The sequence below is a fragment of the Leptonychotes weddellii genome, chromosome 2, assembly GCF_054177405.1.
Source record: "Leptonychotes weddellii isolate Sample4059 chromosome 2, ASM5417740v2, whole genome shotgun sequence".
Classification (NCBI taxonomy): Eukaryota; Metazoa; Chordata; class Mammalia; order Carnivora; family Phocidae; genus Leptonychotes; species Leptonychotes weddellii.
This window is the reverse complement of record NC_138370.1, coordinates 42,460,335-42,475,998: the sequence shown is the minus strand read 5'-3', so window position 1 is coordinate 42,475,998 and position 15,664 is coordinate 42,460,335. Positions and strand designations below refer to the sequence as shown.

The 15,664-nt window shown below is 46.4% G+C and overlaps 1 long non-coding RNA gene across 5 annotated transcripts in view; it reads right to left on the bottom strand.

Annotated features, from left to right (window-relative positions):
* Positions 1-489: 489 nt before the first annotated feature.
* Positions 490-15,664, bottom strand: part of LOC145719183 (uncharacterized) — a 29,741-nt gene continuing 14,566 nt past the window's right edge. For all 5 annotated transcript variants that reach the window (XR_014142230.1, XR_014142233.1, XR_014142235.1 and 2 more), the window contains one exon: positions 490-14,726. This is a non-coding gene — a long non-coding RNA (uncharacterized LOC145719183). The remainder of the gene's footprint in view (positions 14,727-15,664) is intronic.

Sequence of the window (15,664 nt, the reverse complement as noted above, 5' to 3'; positions counted from 1 at the left end):
ACGAGGTGCTTGGCATGTGGCCTGGAGTGGGAGAGGGAAGGTGTGTGGAATGTCACGGCTCGGCACGAGGAAGGACAAGGCCGCGGTCCCCGCGGTGGAGAAGCCGCTAGGACCGCAGTGGTTCTGGGATGGGGGGGCAACTGGGGTGGAGGGAGGCTGGGGCCTGCTTGAGGGCGCCACGGGGCAGGACAGCCCGCGGAAGGCCCGGCCGCTTCCGGGTGGGACACGCCCAGAGAAGGCAGTTCGGTCGGAGGCGGACAGACTCAGGGGCTTTCGTGAGCAGGTGGCATTCCCTCTCAACCAGGTGGTGTTTGATGTCACCTCAGCCCTGTCCAGGCGCCCCCGGATGGCCACCAATCGCTTTTTTTTTTTAAAGCAAAGGCACTGACGTCCGAAAGGGAACACCGCCGCACCCCCGCCCCTCCCGCCTCGTTAGTGTCGGGGCCCTTCCCAAATGACCGTCCTTACCCAAAGAAATCCCGGCCAGGCTTTGTTCAGTTATACGTTTTATTCTCTAATAGGTACAATACTAAAATAAACACAAATTAAAAAAAAGTTTTATTAAAACAAAACTGTACAAAAAAGCAGTATACTACATTTTAATTACAGAACAGTCTACTGTCCAAAAGGCACTAATCCAGAATAGGAGATACAATGATACAGGACTCATTTGAACTATTTTAATCAATACAATAGAGCACTTGTTTCTTTGACCATTTACATCTAGAAACAAGGGCTTTTTGCTACAGTCATTACACATTGTTATAAATATGAGTCCCACAGGTGAAGGTGCAGTATCGCTCTCCCTAGACAAGGTTCACGCCAAGAGGGACTGCCGTGGGGCTGAGAGGTGGGCGGGCGGCGGGGGTGGGGCCCGGGCAGGGCGCCCGACGCCTTCCCCGGGGAAAGGCGACCGCCCTGGGCGCACAGAGCTTGTCTTCCGGCCTGGCCTCTCAGATGGTTGGTTTCTGGCCTTTACTGGCAGCCACTTTACCCCCCTCTTGTGTGTTAGCACCGGGAAAGTGGGTTCTGAGATGCTCCAGGGAACTGGGGCTGCAGGTCTGGGTGATGAAGCGCCAGCAGCTCAGCAGAGGGGAGGCATTTTGGTAACCTGGTCTGAAAAAGGCAGAGGGACACAGAGCCCGGGGACGGCCAGTGAGCGGGGCACTAGAGCCAGGCAGAGCCCCCTGCTACTTTCTGGGCAGACTTCTGGCCCAGAACTGAGAGGTCCTGCATCTCCTCCTGAGGGACCCGGTGGAGTCTTCTGTCAGGGAGATCTGACAATCTTTTGTTTTGGAAGTTGCTTTCTGGAAGTGGGACTCTGCTTCCCAGAGGCCAGTGCCCTGCCTCACTGCTGCCTCAGGACCGCGAGCAGCTCCTGGGCAGGAGAGGGCCAAGCTCTGTCCACTTCTGCATGTTTGGTGGCCTGGATAACTCTCTCTAAACCCCAAATTTCATTCTCTAATGGACTCTGGACCTAAGGAAGAGAGATACTGCAGCTTTCCAAACAGTGTCATACACATATAAGACAAAGACAGGCATCTGATGTTAACAAAAATAAGTAACAAAGAAATAGGATTAAACCAAATCTCTTCTCACAGCATCCTATACTACATCCTCCTTCTGCTTAGCAGAAAATTGTACGTACACAAAAATACAAATACACAATTTTGTAGAACAGTCTGATTTTAATATATTTATATATATTTATATTTATACGAGTGGCAGGTTAGTTCATTATATAGAGCTTTTTGCACTTTTGGCTCATATGCAACAAGGCTTATAAATTCAGCTTTAGCTTTCATTCAGGTTTTATAGCTTTTGAACAATTGTTTTCACATTTAAAGCAGCATCCAATTTGCACTAGGAGTTTGTGGTGATTACAGGAAAGATGGGGTCAGGAGGTTACTGACAGGGAAGGCAGGGCCAGGGGCAGATATACATTCCAGTGTGTGTGGCGATGTCAGAGGATTGCTATGGGACAGAGTTGACCATGATGACCCCTTGAGGTAGACTGAACACCTTACAGCAGACTCAGACACAGGTGCGACTCCCCTCAGGGACACATGGTGCACAAGATGGGGGACAGAGACCAGGAGACGCCAAAGGGAAACACAAAGACTAAGACACACGACGGCCAAGGCAGGGAAAGGGCGCTCTGCCCCCACACCCATCTGGCAGGGACCCCACACAGCCCGTCGCAGATACTCGAGTATTTGGTGGACGCTAAAGACTCTGAGGCAGTCCCAAGGCATCTGGTCCAGGGTATCTAATCAGATTATGACTGTCAAACTCACTTTCTATTTTATAACCAGCTGCGCCAGCTCGTTCCCACCCCTGCCATGGACAGGCAGACAGAGCTGCACGTGGTTCCGCAACGGGAACGCGTCCCAGCACTGCGCGGGCGCCGCAGTGTTCGGGTCCGGTTAATGGAGAAGCAGGCGGGCCTCCTCCGCCTGGTGCCGCACTGCACCGCTGTCCCCTGCGCTGCTGCAGTCCCGCGCACGCGCCTCTGGGGCAACTGACAAGCCCCCGGGGGAAGCCGTCAACACCAGCGTCCGCAGGACCGAGCAGCAGCACACCGCCGACTCCGGGTTGGTGTGACGTGCTCCAGGGCAGCCTCCCTCTCGTCAGCACCGTCATCACCACGGCAGTGGTCTCCCACTGGATCACTTTCATCAACCCGCCTCCCTTGTCTATCCAAATCCAAAGAATTCCTCTGGCAAATCTGCCCATACCTGTTAAATGTGAATGCCCACCATTTGGGTTATTACATTGTCTGAACAAAAAACGCTGGATTATTAATGAAAATAAAGTGCCTGGGTAAGGATTTGTCCATCTTGCAAAAACTTTCTAATGCACCAACAAATCATCTGAGCGCTGCTTAGTGCCGTGATGTGAACAGAGTGCAGTCACAAAATAATCCGTCGTACACCCACCACATTTAATAAAGGCCCCAAATTTAGGTCAGACTTCAATTACTTTAAAAAAGAAGCAAACAAATAACCTCACACTCATTTTCAAAGACACACTTTTGATCTTGCTTCACCCCCAGCGATGATGGCCCTTCTGAGCCCTTGTGAGCAGACACCCTGACCCCTCAAATCTAGGAAGAGAGGACAGGGGGAGGCAGCCAGGGTTCCAATGATTAATGATGGCAAATGAATCATTGTGTTTTTAACTATGATTATCTGACTCTTTGCCCTCTTGGATCTGGATGCACTTTCCAGCTGCGGACAAAAGACTGACTTCTGCTCTGCGGCTGTCTTGCTCTCCCCTATCTCCCCCACTCAGTAGCTGTAGACCTCGCGAAGCAGGCTCCTTAACATTCTCGATGAACCGAGACTGGAACTGCATCAACAGAGACATCCCTAAAAAGCAGCACAGGAAAGAGGGACAAAGCCAGCCTGATGGGGCAATGACGATGTCGCCCTGCCCATGAGCTTGCCCTTGTAGTTGTTCTGCCTGCAGAACGCCAGGGACCCTGGAGAGGGGCAGCTATCTGCGCCCGCCCCTGGGGGCTAAGTGCAGGGTGGGGAAGGGATGGGGGCAGGGCACAGGCCGACTCTCTGGCAGGTCCCAGAGGTCTGTAACTTGCTTAGGCACTTAAAAAACGTAACTAGAAATGTATCCTTGGAAGGTACTGCATACCCAACGGTGACTATGGCGGTGGAAGGGAGGGAGTGGAGCCCAGGGGGAATCAGAGAAGGCTGTGGGCTCTTCCAGGGGAGGCAACTAGGATGTTCTTGGTATCTTCTGGCAGGGGAATGTCCCACCTTGCAGCCTGGGTGAATGTGAAGAAAACAGGGCTGGGCCCAGCAAGGGCTTTTCTCTTTCCTGTTTCTGCAGACCAGGGCGAACGGACGGGGGAGAGCAGGTGTGTGGGAAGTCGGGACAGCCTGCTCTAGACTCACAGGACTGCACGGGCCTGCTTTCTGTTGTCCGCGTGAGAAAAACTGCTAGGAAAAGAAGAGGCCCTTTCTAAAGGAGTGTTCTGGCAAAACCAGTGAACAGTAAAGAAAAGCCTTGCCGATGCCGATGCTTGAAGGGAGAAGCTCCCTACCCCCCACCCCTGCCCACAAGAACTTTGGTTTTGGTTTCGTGGTGCCCATTTTCAGAGATGCAGGATTAAGGGGCTCACTGACTCTAACATATTGAAGTGTGGTTTTCAAGGCAAATCACTAACAATAATGCTCTTGAAAGGAGCCCACGGCTGAGCTCTCACCTTCGTTCAGTGCGCTCTACTGATGTATGCACTGCCTACCGGGCCTAGGACTCTGGCATACAAACAAGAGTTGAGTGTAGGATCGCTAGAGCGGCTGCTGTTTACATTAATACAGAACTAATGTCATTTTGTTTCCAGTTTAATAGCTTCAACGAATGATGAAGTGGAAAAATGACCCTCATAAGTTTATGCTGGGCTCTTAGTTTCAGTAAAGCAACAAAAGGGGAGTGGTTTCTGGGCTTAAAGGAAGCCAGAAAACAAGACTGGAATTTCAGCGTGACCTGGAAGGGATGGGAAGCTGGAAAAGTTATAAAGGCAACACAAATCTTGTGACTCATCTCTGCTATGCGTACTGGTTGGTTAAGAGTCACGTGCGCTTTCCAAGGACAGAGTTAATGTTTCCATTCCAAAATTTCAGGGGCACCCAACTGCCACCAGTCATGCCAGATCTGGATCAATAGCTAAACGGAAGGCACACATACCTTGTTCCCTTCACATTAGGGTGGGTTTTCTTTTTTTTTGGTGGGAGGAATAGATAATCAAAAAACCCCATTAGCCAGATAATGAAACAAGGTACCTATTACAGGGACCACCAGTCCCAAGTAGTCAACCTGGTGAATCCGCTCACGGGGCCACTCCAACTGGGGCCTTCCTCCGGGGCGGATTCCACTCTCTTGGGCTTCAAGGATGCCTAGGACATGACAGAGTGGATGAGAAGAGAGAGGGACAGCCAGCCCCTGAGAACCACTTATTTGCAAGAGGAAAAGAGCTGGAGAAGCGAGGGGGAGAGAAACATGGAATTTCAGTCCTGTCCTCAGGTCAGCTTGGAGTTGGTGCCCCTGACAGTAGTCACTGAGCTGCCACCTGAACCCCGAGGCAGCTCGCCCCTGTGCCGGACTGTGATTAGAAAGTTCTTATGCTGAGCCCAAATCTGCACCTGTCTCCATGCAGGGCAGACACGAATACCAGAGTCCCAGAACCTCCTACTGGCTCAAGCCCACTGCCTCTCATGACTGTGACGGACGTGACAGCAGAATGAGCTGGAATGGCTTAGCTAAACACTTCTGTGCAGAAGCAGGATGCCTAACAGTAACAGGCACTATGAAGATGCTCGAAGAGCTAAATAGAGAGAAAAGAGGAAGTGTGTGAGATTTTTAACATTCTCTGCCTCAACTAACTGGAAGTGCTAGTAAATTCCACTTCTCCTCAAAACAGATGAGACAGCCCTACTGTTTCTTCCCCCAAAGAAGCAGGAACTCACATTTGCCTTCTGGAGACAGGATGCTTCAAACAAGAGGTTTCACATCACAGCTGCGGAGCCTCCCTGAGGTCACACTACGTTTCTATCACCGTCACTAAGCAAGGAGAAAGACCAAGGGGAAGGGATGCTCTCGTGTCTAGAGCATCACGGTAACACTAGTTCAGTGTCAGAGGGAATGAAGGGCACGGAGAGAGGATAGCATTGGGAATTCTCCAGCATGGTCGTGTGGGAAAACGAAACAGGTTAAATGCAGTGGTTTCATTCAGAGCAATGCCAGGCAGACTCTGTGGTCCATTCTCCAATGAACATCCTACTAAGATGAAAGAAGCAACCGGAGGTTTCACTCTTCTCCATTAAGGTGCGCAGTCCATGAATCTCCAAGAATAAATGAGGCAGAACACTCAGCACAGTGCCTGGCACACAGTACATGCTCAGTAAATGTCAGCGGCTATTATCATGAGCTTTGAATGCTTCAGGAGGTCTGAATGTCTCTTGCCGCATCATGATTTAGAATGACGTCTTTACTCCATTTTCTTGTAAGAGCAACTTCTGGCGTTTTCTTCCAAAAAATATGTATTTCATTGGTAAGTACTATCTATGTTTTTATGGATTTTGGTGACTTGGCTTTCTTTTTTGGTTTTTTCTTTTTAGTGGGGGCTGCTGGTGGTACCGGCATTTATGGTGTAGGGTGTTTTGAATCACTGAAGTGGCCTCTGGAAACACCTGGGGAGGGAGATGTCTTGCCAACTCCAGTTCTTTTTTAGTAGCACCATTCCTTAAGCAGCACATCTAATACTTTGATCCCTAAAATAGTAGATTGTGTTAGAAGGTTTTAACTGCAGTGATAATTCTATTTTCTTTGAATGTAAGCAGATAATCAGAATGTTCTGCTGGCCGTTTTAATGCACGTCTCACAAATCACAGAATTATACTCACCTAGTCAGTTCTCAGAACTGCAAATCTTAAGACAGATTCTCAACTGTAATGAAGATAGTTATCTTCCAGCAGCTGGGAAAATAAGGGATGGGATATTCTGCTCTTTGCGGTCATAAATCCACGATCATTCCAACTGTCAGAAGACTGACAGGATCCCACAGAAAAGTCTCAAGGACAGCACATGTGTCGTGAAAGCAGGCTTGCTGGGGGTGGGGATGAAAGTCCCTTTTAGATCATATAGAAAGAGAAGCACTGAGTAAGAACTTTTACTGGCATTTTTCCTGATTTAGCCCAACTGCTATATATTTGGAGGTATTTTTGAGGGGAACCAGAATAAAGGAGCCAAGGCAGAACCCTTTCCCAAATTCTGTGTGTGTGTGTGTGTGTGTAGGTAGGTAGGTAGGTGTGTGTGTGTGTGTGTGTGTGTGTAGGTAGGTAGGGGTGTGTGTGTGTGTGTGTGTGTGTACAGGGGGAGAGAACAGTTATAGAGATGCAGCCTATGTCAGCATTTTCATCAGACTGAAGTTTAGCATTTGGTTAGGGCCCCCTCTGATGCATGGACAGGGGTAAAGGTCTGTAGGAGGGTGAGCAGCAAAATATGAACAAAAGCAAGAGCTGCATTCTCTCAGTGGTTACTAACCAATCCTGGGGCGTCAGCACTGAAGGAAGAAAGGGCTCATGGGCCAGGCTCATGAGCACAGCTGGGAGCCACACGGGAATGAAGCAGCTGGAGGGGCCACTTGGCACTATGCTGGGTGCTGCTATTTGCGTAGACTGACTCTTGATATAACTGAATGAAGACTCCTGCAAGTGATGGGAAAAAACCAAAAGCATGTTCTAGAGAAAGGCTAGATCAAGACGCAGCAGGTCCGGTCCAGTGGGAGGCCTCGGCGGGGAGAAGAGCAGACATCCTGGGCAGGAGACTGCGTAAGGCGTCCAGACCACCCGATGCTCAGTGGGTGGGACAAGGTGGATGAAGAAAAAGGAGGAATAGTGGAAGGGAGAGAAAGAGAACATGGACTTGGAAGGGCTAGGGCGACAACCCCACCGACTCAGCAGAACAACGGAGAAAACCCTGGCTAAGAAAAGGCTGCCGATACAAGGAAGTTGGTGGTTGCCGTGTAAGAGCGGTGTGGGGGCACGCACGTGCATCCAGTAACCTCAGGACACTGCGAGTATCAGTACTCCAGTTATGCCCCAGAACTGTTCACAGCCCATGTGTTTGTGTCATGTCAGCCGAACATCATATGATCCAATGAGGAAAATGTGTAAATTCCCACTTGATACTTTCTGATGGTGAGGACAATGGAAATAGCAAGTAAGCCGGTAAGAATTAAAACCCCGGGGAGCTTGTTAAGCAGTCAATGTCCTCAAGTTAGGTGCACAGTATGGTAGCTGGCTAGCAAGTCAGGTAGAGTGGTGGAGGCCTTTCAGGGGTTGACTCATGTTGGGATTCTGACTGTACTTTCTGCCAAAGGTGGAGCAGGTTGAAACTGGATGTGAGAGAGGGGTTTCAAATAACACAGAAGTCAAATGTGGAGCAGTAGCAAAGGCTTCCATTTTGAAACTGAAATAACTCCAAATCCTTCTCTTTCACTGAGGAGAGGACATGAACACCATGTCATTATTTTAGTTTACTGAGTTGCTGTTCCAAATGTTCTTGGGAGCATTAGTGCTAAAAGGGAACAGGGAATGGGAGCTCTGCCATTTCCAATCACATAAAGGACAGAAATCCTTTTAATTATGACCATGCCAATCTACATCTTGCTAAAACAGCTAATTACATGTCAGGAGGACACTCAGTCATTCAGAACAATTGTCATTATATTTTTATATATTCATTCTGTGCCACCCCCCTCAATTACCATGGTTACAATTTGAAAGGATTCAGGCAAACCTTCATTTGATCACAGCACACCAATGTGAATTTGAGAGTTAATTATGGATGTACAGAGCCACTTTCATTAAAAGAGAAAATGCAAATGGAGTTAAGGGAACGGCACCCTGAGATGTCTGAACTGGGAGCCGAGCTACGAGCACACGCCCTACTCAGGTCAGCGTCGGGCAGCCCTCGTGGACCACACACTCTCAACAGCTGCCCCACGCCACTGCACCATGGGGCTCAGACACCCATGGGAGAGCACAGTACTGCTGTCCACATCAATCCCCAAACTTGCCAAGTAAAAAGGACATCAGGAGAGCAAGGCAAAGCCTCCTGCAGATGCATCCTTGTTTGCTGTTGGGGCGCTGCGCTGGCTAATGAGCTAATGGGCGTGGAATGTGGGTGGTTAGTAGTCAGTGGTGTAAAATGCTAGTTAGACTTCACTTGAATGGAACTGACTTGATTTAGTTCTGCTCACTGCTCGGCCCCAAGTGTCATGTGAAGCATGCTAAAGAAGAAGTCCAGTGATCTGCATATTTGTTACCCATGTCATCTATTACATCCTCAAGGTCCTTGGGTGATGGTAAGAACATGGTGTAAGATCTTTTGGTGCAGCCAGAGTTTCCCTCTCTTCTCCACCATATCTACTCCCCTCTTAATTACAAAGGAAAACTAATGTTACAGGAAATGGGATTTCTCAGATCGTTAGCTTTCTCTTTGCTGCTGCTTCTCATATCCACAAGAATAATGAAGCTGATGCAGAAACCTCACAGTTTATGAACTTCCAGCTTTTGAACGTCCATGGGTAGGAACAAAGTTGCACTTCAGAGTAAGCGAGTCAACCATCCTTTAAGTTGGCAAAAGCAGTAGCTTATCACTTTTAACTTATAAGTAAAGAGAATTAAGAACAGCTTTTCTGAACATAACCTGTTTGTGATAGGAGTTTCTGTAATCAGAAAAGGGACTTATAGGCTTGATGTATTTAAAAAGCCTTTCCCACCACCTCAGTAGGGTAGTTCTCCTGAGAGTGGTAAAGAAATCTTCCCTCTTAAGTGATAGTCCTCTTTTGAAAAGAAGAGCATATAATGGAGGAGACGGGGGAGCTGGAAAAGAAAGGGCCTCTGCCTTGACAACAGGCTACGGTCAGGGAAATCCTTATAGGATTACCTGGCCAGTCATAGTTGCCTCCCTGGGAAAACCTCGTGTTCTCATTATGGTGCAATACCTTCAAACTGGAAAACTTAGGTGTCATGAAGTAATGTAAATTAGACATTCCGGAAATTAAGAAACAGGAAGAGGGTTTTCAGGGCATGCAGCTCAGTTAGCCAAATGCAATATGGCTGACAACTGATCCCAGAATCCTGAGTAAACATCCTTGCTACTTAGCACACAAAAAGGAATGTTTCAAATGTGTAATTCCCACCCCTGCCCCAGTGCATCCCCCACCCCACCCCTGTGCCCCACACAGACGCCACCAGCAGAGCTGGTCAGTACGCCCAACTTTCACTTGGGAAATCTTGACAAACAAATCTGGCTCAGTAAAGCTATAAATGGATTTGGCTGGTCTCAAAGCCCCAATGAATACAGTAGTAAAACATTACTAATAATCACAACAACAAAATGACAAAATCTATCACCACTCTGACCGAAGAATTAAACACGGACCGAGATTAACACAGAAAACCAACGCACAATGTGAAGGGTCAGGACTATTCAGTGTAGAGTGCTACTGAGCACAAGATCATCAATAACAAGAAAAATTATTGCCTAAGAATCTGTTGAGACTCATTGGGGATAAAATACTCTGGTTGTTCTCTGTACAAGAAAAGACAAAAAGCAATTTTAAAAGGCAGAGCCACAAGTTAAATGGGAAGACTGCTTCTACCCAAACCCTTCTTAAGACCAAGAGAGTAAGGACTTGGAAGTTCACATTTTTAGGACAGGGGTGGGAGGACGTGTATGAAGAAGGGATTATTTCCACTGTTATGGGCAGAAATAATGCAGCTGGTCAGTGGAATTATGTAGCTGGTCAAAAAGATGGCCTGCAAGACAGGAAGGAGTGCTTGTGTGAAGAGATGGCCCACACCCACCTACTCTGCCTACCGTGGAAGATAAATCCCAGCAAAGATGTCAGCTCAAGATGAGGCCTTAGTACTGGAGACCAGAGGCAAATGGAAGAGGAGCTGTTCACAGAGGGAGACGAAATGACTGGAGATTCCTGATGAAATGAGTCTATTTACACCTGGTGCCTGATGGTTGGAATCCAGGAGGGAAGTTTGTAAAGACAAAGGCCAAACAGGGAGAACTGAAACAAGTGTATGAATGAGCTCTTCATGAGTTGTCCCCTTTGAGGTAAAAAATCTCTGTGGATGTCTGGCCCCAGCAGTAGTACTGCTGGTCACCAGACTGCCTGCCATCCTAAATCTACCAGGGACTGGGGTATTGGATTTGCACACTTCAGTAGTGATGAGCTGCTTCCTCACTCACATCTTTTTAGGTGGTCACCTCTACTGAGCTAGAGTGAAAGGTATCTTAAAGGGGTCTTCCTGTTCCAGGAACTTTCTTCCTGTTCCAGGAACTTTCTTCCTGTGAAGGAATAATAGGAGAATGTGGGGGGCGGGGCTGTCCCCCCCCAAAGACAGTGTGCGGGAACTGGACAGATTCCCTAGGTAGGTGGAAGGTGACCACACTTATCAACCCCACTTTAAAGGATTGAGACTGTGAAGAAAATCGCCCTAAGGGGTACTCAAAATTACACACTTTGCTGAAATAAACCTGAAATGAACCAAAATGTCTGGTTGGTACTGACTGGCACCAGAAGGTCTCAGCTAAGAGTATACTGTACTGCCTTCCCTGCCCTTCATCCTACATTAGGGTTATCAACAGCAAGGAAGAAATCCCACTAGGATGGTCCATCTTTCGAAGGTCCCTTTGTAAGGCTGTGTTGTAAGAGGAGCAGGAAGTTTACCCAATTTGACTACAGTAATTCAATCAAAGTGTCTTTAAAAAAGAAAAAGAAATAACAGAAAAGTTATAAGAACTGCTGACAAGGTTCCACATCCCCACCCTCAGTCTTCCTCACTAGGGACAAGCAGTCCTGAAACAGACTTCTGGGGCCTGAGGGAAGTACAGTATGGAGTAAGAAAGGAGGGACATAACAACCAAAAAGCACAGAACGTGGTTTTTTTTAGAGCCTGGCTCTTTTCCCTTCAGTAGGAGAGCAGTTTAGGGTTTCTGTTTAAATACTACCAAACCTGAAAAAGCTTAAGAAAACAAATTCACTATCCAAAGATATTACAAATTAGACAGTGGCAACTCCATATGCCATTATAAGAACTAAGGTAGCCTGGACAAGACAGAATTCAACCTGGTGACAAAAAAACAAAAACCAAACAAACTCCAAAACAAAAAACAAACCAACAATGGTAGATTTAAATCTAAGCCCCAAAGAACTACATTTTTGCTCTTAGTGAAAAAGCAAAAGTTGTATGTAAGGCAGCAGGTCGTCTTAGGAGCAGGCCAGCAGTCTTCTTCAATTAAAAGAAGAATTCTGGATGAAAGATTCCTTCCTCCTGTTCCCACTGAACCCAATCCAGGCTATCCTGCACTGGTAGACATGTTCTCTCACTTTTTCCAGGTTGCCAGACAGGGCCCAGGGCTGCTTTCATAGATATGACTCTCCTTTATTCTCTGAAGCTTTTTCCTTTCTTAAGGCCTTAAAACAATGAAACCTTTTAGCTCTTCTCTGGCAATCAGTGTATTTCTTTAGAAACTGCAGCTGTCTTAACAGTTTGAGTCTGTTTCTTTAAAAAGACCAGCAAGAACAAATGATACTAGCAATCCCATCATAAAGAAGCTATCAATTATAATAATCTCCTTACAATAAATCATGGATGTGGCTTGTCAGACACTATAGTTTTCTCTCTTCTTTTCTTTCTGAGTCAACTGAGATTAAGCAGACAAAATTCCACCGAAATGGAAAGATACAATATATTTCTTCTATGTAATATAAAAGGAAAGAGAGATAACATAATCTCCTAACTGAAATAAAAAGTCAAACACACCAAGAAAGAAAATGAGCAGGGGGATCATTCCTGAGAATAACAAATGCTACTCTTGAATTTGTTGGTTCAAGTAATACAGTAAAACAGAAAAGACTACCCCATTTTACTTCAGTTCTTGGAAGCTGGAAGTATATACATTATCTGCCTGAAATCCACAAACAAGAGCAGGCCCAGTCCCTGCCCACGGCTCTTTAAAATCACAGACCCATATAAGGTGGCATCTTCGTGCCCTCTCGAAGGCTTCCGCACACTGGCCTAAGCAGGATGAACGGATACGGAGAAGACCTCGTCAGCATGTGCCTTAAGTGGAGTCAGACCAGCTAAAAACTGGTGGATATTTAATATCTCCCTAACAAGGAAGGGAAAAACAAAGAAGGTCAGTCTTTCTCTCAATGGTTTTAGGCTGAATACATTTGGTGGGGGAGGAGGGGTGAAGAGGTAAGGAAACGGCACCTTCCTTCCACCTTAGAAATCGTTCTCAGGTAATGGACGACAAGACAGAAGCCCTGTTTAATAGCCAGCCCCACATCCCCCTTTAAACAAGGCTCCACCATGCGTAGAAAGGAGATGGAATGAGGCAGAAAATATACAGCAGTCATGCCTCCTTCAGACGCACCCTACGCTGCTACATCGAAGGCGGTTTCCTCTTCCCCACAGTGACAGTGTGTCATTTAATCGGGATGCCAAGAGATCATTTTCATACAAGGCCAGCAGATGTAATTTTCTTTGATGCATGAATAGTTCATCATTTTGCTACTAGATGACAAGGTGATCACAGGGTGACTTTATAACGCAAGTTCACTGTTTGGTATTTTGAGTTCTCAAAATGAAAAAAAGATTTATCAAATATAAATATCTTTAAAAAGTAACAAAAGTGCTACATATGTGATCAAGGAAAAAAATTCCATTAGTTACTGCCGCTTAAAGTAGATTAAACTTTACAAATATTACCACATCCATTATCAATATGGCTTCCAATTATTAAATAAATTGCCTGTAGCAATATAGCTTTTCACACCTCTACAAGGACAGAGTAAAGAGAACACCAAAGCAGTCACATCACGTTGTATCTCGAAGACCCACCACATAAGTGGCAATTGTCCCCTGCTTTTTTCTGCTCCTATTTAGGAAAGTATTTGCATTTCTGATAGTCAGCCAGCATAATCCCACTCTAAAGTCCTCTATCAACCTCTCATATTGAGGGGGCTTCAGTTAATGGATACAAAGACTGGAAGTTCATTCACTCATTTGTGACCTTAGCTCCATCCTTGAAAGACTTTTTGGCAGCAGGGAAGGGGACACCAACAGGAGGCAGAGCAGCTTCCACGATGCCTCCAGCACTTTTCCGGGCAGGCACATACCTGTGCCACGCAATGTACAGCGGTTCTGAGAACTGGACTTAACATCCGTTAGACATTCAGCTCATGTTTTTTTCCAATGCTCTCAAGCTGGGTTGTTTTTTGTTTTTTTTTTACTGACTTTTGTTTTTTGTCTTTTTGTTTGTTTGAATCATGGTCCCAAAGGCAGAAGGCAGTATTTTATCTACTAAGTCACACAGCTTGTGAGAGGAAAGGATGTCTGTGTCAGGCATGTTAACATCAACCAAAATCTGAGATCAAGTTTTTCCATGCACATTCTTAGCACAGCACCCAAAGAAGTATAATCTAGCCACAGTGTGACTATTACGAGGCACGGCTTATTGCAGCTGGAAATCAATGATTCCCACGCTGAGTGGGAATTCTAGTGTTCCTTTTACTCTGCGGATACTCCCCAAATGGTGTCTGTCAATCCTGGGCCACACTACCTCAGCTTGCATCCTATCAGTCTTGGGGAAGGAAAAGGGTACAGACTAGTGTTACAGGAATCTAAAGGTACCCAAGGTTTTACATGTAGCCTAATATTGGAGAACTGAGGGCTATCTAAATACCTGGAAGCACTTTCGTGGAATGCTAAGACAGAGCAGCAAGATTTTCTAGCCTCGGGGGCTGGGAGAGGGAGTTTGGTTGGTTGGTTGGTTATTATTTACTGGGAATTAATACTGAGAGAGTATATGCAAAGGCTGAGGGCACCATGCCATCTTCACAGAACAAGACCCTAACGGCTAACTGACATACAAGAAACTGCAAGTTATACTGTAAGAACACATGTTAAGGACCGAGGAAAGTCTGCTAAGGTGCTACGTCTAAACTAAGTTAACTTCTCCTGTTCAACCCTCCCTGATCAGTCGTCATCCAGGGCCTCTGTCTTGATTTCGTTGGCTCCTTGTCGGGCCAATGCCAAGATAGTGTGGTTGACTGCTGCCATTTCCACAGCTAATGAGATGGGGTCTTGGTGGTCACTATGGCTAGTGCTGTCATCCTAGATGTGCAGAAATAAGAAACAAATGTTATTAGTGGATTGGCAAAATTCTCCAACTCACAGAAAGGCATGCTGAGGGCAAGGCGAGGCAGAACATTCGTGGGAGGAAACAGTGGGGGAGGGGCTCATGACACAGTAGAGGTGAAATGTATTTAAGTAGACACTGAATGGAAATAGGTCAGGACTTCCAATTGACATTTTTATGATTCAACAAATAAAAAGCACCAAAATGTTTTTTTCTTGCTGAGAATTTTATTCCTTCTATCGGAAAGACTGCTGGTGATGCTAGTCAAATCTGATCATTCTAGTTTGCAACAAACGTAGCACTAATCACTGAAGGCCAAACTAGTGAGCTATTAAATTCTGGACTGGTACTCTTACAAACAGATTATCAGACCTCATCGTATCTCTCTGCTGAACTGAGAAAACTCAACTACAGACACCAACATCTAATGGGTAAAAATGCGCTTTTATAAAAGAACAAAAACCCAAAACCTCTCAATTACAACAGGACAAAAGTATACCAGCTGGAAATGGCTACGGGAGACCATGGGTGGTGCTCTCCTGCTGTCAGGCTGCTGTGCCAGGGAAGCGGCAGGTGTCGTACTTAGGGCGAGTGTGAAGCTCTCCTTCCGTGCACAGCTCAATGTGTTAAACAATAAAGCTGTGAAGGAAACTGGCATTGCAGCGTGTTTGTCAGGCACTGAAGATGGTGTTACAAATAAGGGGTAAGTTTCTCACCTGTCACACCTTCAGGGGAACTCTGCATCAGAAAGCTTTGGAAAGGATAAGCCCCTTTGGAAAAAAAATCATGGGATGTGCTGCCCTTAGGGCATGTGGAAAAAATGGTGGAAATGATTCACCTACATTGGTAGACTGAAAAATAACAGGAATATTTTTGATTAGAAAGACAGAATATTTGCTTGAATAAAATGTGG